The sequence below is a fragment of the Balaenoptera musculus genome, chromosome 14, assembly GCF_009873245.2.
Source record: "Balaenoptera musculus isolate JJ_BM4_2016_0621 chromosome 14, mBalMus1.pri.v3, whole genome shotgun sequence".
NCBI lineage: Eukaryota > Metazoa > Chordata > Mammalia > Artiodactyla > Balaenopteridae > Balaenoptera > Balaenoptera musculus.
The window spans coordinates 9,255,081-9,260,510 of NC_045798.1; the positions used below are offsets into that span (position 1 = coordinate 9,255,081).

Here is a 5,430-nt window from a genome sequence, read left to right on the forward strand (position 1 = left end):
AAGTTTTGGGGTGTTTTGTTATTCAGCAAAAGCCAACTGGTTCCAGCGGTATTAGTGGGTATGCACTGACTACAAGTTTTGATAGGATTCATTATTTCACAGATCAAGAAGTCCAGGGTGGGTTGGGCAGTGCCGATTCAGCAGCTCAGTGGTGCTATCAAGGACCCAGATTTTTTCTCCGTCTGTCTGGCCAGTCATTGTCAGCGTGTTGCCCTCTTCCCTAACCTTGTCCCCTCAAGTTGCCAAGATGGCTGCCATGTGCCCCAGGCAAGACAGCATCCCAAGCATGAAGTTGCAACTCAGTGGGTAAGAGCCTTCTTTTTGAGTAGCTCTTTATCAAGTAGAAAAATATTTTCTAGAAGTTTCCACCTGTAGATCATTGGCCAGGACTGGCCACATGTCCACACCTAGGCCAATTGTTGGCAAAGAGAAATAGGATTGACATATTTGGCTTTGACTAATCATGATTTGTCCCCTGAGGTTGGACACATTGCTGCCCAAACAAACTTGGGGTTCCTCTAGCAAGCAAGTTGGTGGAGTGGCTGTTGGGGACAGTTCCTGCAACACTGGGGACACGATATGAGCAGAGTTGCTGTGACTGAAATGTGCAAAGTGTGTTCAAGAAAGCAGCGAGCAAACCTGTGCGGTCAGAGGGCAGGAGGTGTCTGAGAAGCATTCCCTAGAGTCACTGTCATGCGTGTTCTGTGAAGATTAGAAAAGGGTCCTTTGGTCAAGTCAGTTTGAGAAAGGTCGAGTTACATAACGTCCCACAGCTTGTGCTGCTGTCGCTGTCGCAGACCCCCTGGGAGCCTTGAAAATGCTAATACTAATATGCCCCACGAATTTCCAGGGTCAGGAGCAGGGAGGTGGACTGTATGTCTTTTCCTAAACTGTGTTGACCACAGAAGGTTATTTTCCTCAGAGCATCTCCCAGTATTTCCGCTCGTGGAACAAGCTTTGGGAACTGCTAAGGGACAGTTGGTGCAGTGGTTCTTGACCAGGGTTATGGGGTCCCCCAGGGAACAGTGGGCAACACCTGGAGACATTTTTGGTTGTCACAGCCTGGGGGCCTGGGTACTACTGGCATCAGGTGGATGGAAGGCAGGGATGCTTCTAAACATCCTGCAATGCACAGGGCAGCACCCACAACAAAGAGCTGTGCAGCTGAAAGTGTCAATAGTCCACACAAAAGCCTGTACATGAATGTTCACGGCAGCATTATTCATAATGGCCAAAAAGTAGAAACAACCCCAATGTCCATCAACTGATGAAAGGAGAAACAAAATGTGGTCTATCCCTACAAAGGAATATTATTCAGCTGTAAAGAGGAATGAAGAACTGATACACACCACAAGATGAATGATCCTTGAATACATTATGCTAAGTGAAAGAAGCCAGATACAAAAACCACATACTATATGATTCCATTTATATGACATCTCCAGAATAGGCAAATCCATAGAGACAGAAAGCAGATGAGTGGTTGCCAGGGCTGGGTAGTGACTGCTAATGGGTATGGCGTTTCTCTTTGGGTGATGTAAATATTCTAAAATTGATCGTGATGATTGTTGCACAACTCTGTGAATACACTAAAAAACATTGAATTGTACACTTTTTAAAAATATTTTATTTATTTATTTGACTGCTCTGGGTCTTAATCGCGGCACACAGGATCTTTGCTGCTGCAGGTGGCATGCAGGATCTTTAGTTGCAGTATACAGGTTCTTGGTTGCGGCATGTGGGTTCTAGTTCCCTGACCAGGCATTTAACCTGGGCCCCCTGCACTGGGAGCGTGGAGTCTTAACCACTGGACCACCAGTCCCCGAATTGTACACCTTAAAAGGGGGAATTGTAAGATACAGGAGTTGTATGCCAATAAATCTGTTTTTTTTTTTTTTAAAGTCAGTAGTGCCGAGGGTGAGAGACATTGAACTAGTAGATAACTAGGTTGACAGGAGAAAGTGGGCGGATCAGTTTAGGGGACCATGAAGGGCAGGCTAAGGAGTTTGAATTTTATTGACACTGATGGGTGACAAGATTATTGGACTGACCCCTGTATATACATCCATATTTCAAGATTCTTTGAGCATGTGCTGTGTGCTGGGCATTTTCATGTACATCATCCCCTGTAATCCTCATGATGAATTTGTAGCTAGGTCTGCATCCCATTGTTCAGATGAGTAAGCTGAGGCTCAGAGAAGTTCACTGACTTGACTGAGGCTGCACAGCTGGTAAATTGTAGAGCTGGGGTCTGAATGCATTTGGATTTGCCCTTGAACCCACAGGATTTCCACTGCTGTATGCTGACTCTCAGTGAGCCATCTGCCTTGGCTCTCTCCTGCCTCAGTCCTGGTTGCAGCCTGTGGTCCTGGCAGCGCCCCAGGAGGCCCTCCCCAGAGTGCTGACGCTCATCCCTCTGCCCAGGCTGCAGCTGGCATCTGGATAGGGGTTGGTTGCTTAGCAACATGGGTGCAGATTCTGCCCTGAGCCAAGGGAACCATTTCCTCAGTCTTGGCTGCAGGAATTTCAAGGAGAACAGCTCCAGGAGGGCCTGAGGGAGCAGGGCATGGGGAAAGCAGGAACAACTATGTGTCCCCAGGAGGGCATGGAGATGGGGACCCTCCTTAAGGAGAAGACTCAGCTTCAGGGACAGTGAAAGAGAACCAGGAGACCTGCGTCAATCATAAAGATGTTATTATTATGACCACAGCAACACTTCTTGAGCACTACCTGTGTGCCAGGCACTGTGCTAAGTGCTTTACAGCCTATGATCCTTTCCAAACCCCAGGCAACAGGTTACTATTATTACGTTCCTTTTGCAAACGAGGATCCAGGGCTCATGGAAGTTGACTTGTCACACAGTCAGAAAATGCAGAAGCTGGGATTTGAACCCAGGTCTTTCTTTTCTTTTTCTTTCTTTTTTAAAAAATAAATTTATTTATTTATTTTTGGCTGTGTTGGGTCTTCATTGCTGTGCGGGCTTTCTCTAGCTGCAGCAAGTGGGGGCTACTCTTCCATGTGGTGCGCGGGCTTCTCATTGCGGTGGCTTCTCTTGTTCCGGAGCACGGGCTCTAGGCACCCGGGCTTCAGTAGTTGTGGCACGCGGGCTCTAGAGCGCAGGCTCAGTAGTTGTGGCTCGCAGGCTCTAGAGCGCAGGCTCAGTAGTTGTGGCGCACGGACTTAGTTGCTCCGCGGCATGTGGGATCTTCCCAGACCAGGGATAGAACCTGTGTCCCCTGCATTGGCGGGCAGATTCTTAACGACTGCGCCACCAGGGAAGTCCCAAACCCAGGTCTTTCTGACACCCCAGCTCAGTCCCCATTACAGCCCTGGCTGGGCTTGATAGAGAAAATACACTATGGGGCTCCCAAGGCCCTGGGCAGCCTGCCCCACTCTCCCTGTCACTCTGCTTGCTCCAGACATACTGTCCTGGCTTTATTTTCTCAAACACTCCTACCTCCTTTCAGCCACAGGGCCTTTGCACATGCTGTTCCCTCTGCCTAGGATGCTCTTCCATCTACTCTCTTCACTTGGTTTACTCCAACTCATCCTTCTGGTCTCCCGTGGAACATCACTTTATTAATTCATCCATTGATCCAAACCTAGTTAATGAATGCCTCCCAACGCCAGGTAAACATTAGCAAATAAAATGTACATGACCCCGGCCTTCTTGGAGTTTATAAGCTAGTGGAAGAGATAATAGATTAATAGACAAGCCACAATTGCATGGGAAACATTCCCTGACTCCTCTGCCCTTTGGCAAGAATAATTATCAATTAATTGTATGATTATTTATTTAACGCTGGTCTTCCCTTCTAGGATGTAGGTTCTGCAAGGCCAAGGACTGTGAGGGTCAGTTCTATTATTATCCGCATTTTATAGATGAGGAAACTGAGGCACAGAGAGTTTGAGCAACTTGCCTAAGGCAAGAGCTGGTAACTGGTGGAGCCAGGATTTGAACCCATGGCTCCAGGGTCCATGTTTTCAATCAGCAGGTTATGAGCAGTTTAGGAGGAAGAAAGAAAGAAAGAAAGAAAGAAAGAAAGGGAGAGAGAGAGGGAGGGAGGGAGGAAGGAAGGAAGGAAGGAAGAAAGGGAAAAAGAAAGGAAGGAAGAGAGAAAGAGAGAGGAAGGAAGGGAGGAAAGAGAGGGAGAAAGAATGAAAGAAAGAAAGAAAGAGAGAGAGAAAGAAAGAAAGGAGGGAGGGAGGGAGGAAGGAAAGAAGGAAAGAAAGAAAGAAAAAGCAAGCTCGCTTCAGCAGCACATATACCAAATTTGGAACGATACGGAGAAGATTAGCATGGCCACTGTGCAAGGATGACATGCAAATTTGTGAAGCGTTCAATATTAAAAAAATTTTTTTTGAAGGAACTAATTTTTTTAAAAATTTATTTATTTTTGGCTGCATTGGGTCTTCATTGCTGCGCGCAGGCTTTCTCTAGTTGCGGCGAACAGGGGCTGCTCTTCGTTGAGGTGCACAGGCTTCTCGTTGCGGTGGCTTCTCTTGTTGCAGAGCATGGGCTCTAGGTGCACAGGCTTCAGTAGTTGTGGCATGCAGGCTCAGTAGTTGTGGCTCACGGGCTCTAGAGCACAGGCTCAGTAGTTGTGGTGTATGGGCTTAGTTGCTCCACGGCAGGTGGGATCTTCCCGGACCAGGGCTCAAACCTGTGTCTCCTGCATTGGCAAGCGGATTCTTAACCACTGTGCCACCAGGGAAGCCTGTTCCATATTTTTAAAAGACAGCCTCTTCAATAAGTGGTGCTGGGAAAACTGGACAGCTACATGTAAAAGAATGAAATTAGAACACTTCCAAACACCATACACAAAAATAAACTCAAGGTGGATTAAAGACCTAAATGTAAGACCAGACACTATAAAACTCTTAGAGGAAAACATAGGCAGAACACTCTTTGACATAAATCGCAGCAAGATCTTTTTTCACCCACCTCCTAAAGTAATGAGAATAAAAACAAAAATAAACAAATGGGACCTAATTAAACTTAAAAGCTTTTGCACAGCAAAGGAAACTATAAACAAGATGAAAAGACAACCCTCAGAATAGGAGAAAATATTTGCAAACGAAGCAACTGACAGAGGATTCATCTCCAAAATATACAAACAGCTCATGCAGCTCAATATCAAAAAAACAAACAACCCAATCCAAAAATGAGCAGAAGACCTAAATAGACATTTCTCCAAAGAAGACATACAGGTGGCTAACAAATACATGAAAAGATGCTCAACAACATCACTAACTGTTAGAGAAATGCAAATCAAATCTACAATGAGGTATCACCTCACCCCAGTCAGAATGGCCATCATCAAAAAATCTACAAACAGCAAATGCTGGAGAGGGTGTGGAGAAAAGGGAACCCTCCTGCATTGTTAGCGGGAAAGTAACTTGATACAGCCACTATGGAGAACAGTATGG

At 46.1% G+C, this 5,430-nt stretch overlaps 1 non-coding gene across 1 annotated transcript; it reads left to right on the forward strand.

The window, feature by feature from the left end:
* Nucleotides 1-4,248: 4,248 nt before the first annotated feature.
* LOC118880442 lies at nucleotides 4,249-4,351 on the forward strand. Its single transcript, XR_005016311.1, has one exon. It is a non-coding gene; the product is annotated as a U6 spliceosomal RNA (small nuclear RNA).
* The last annotated feature ends 1,079 nt before the right edge of the window (nucleotides 4,352-5,430 follow it).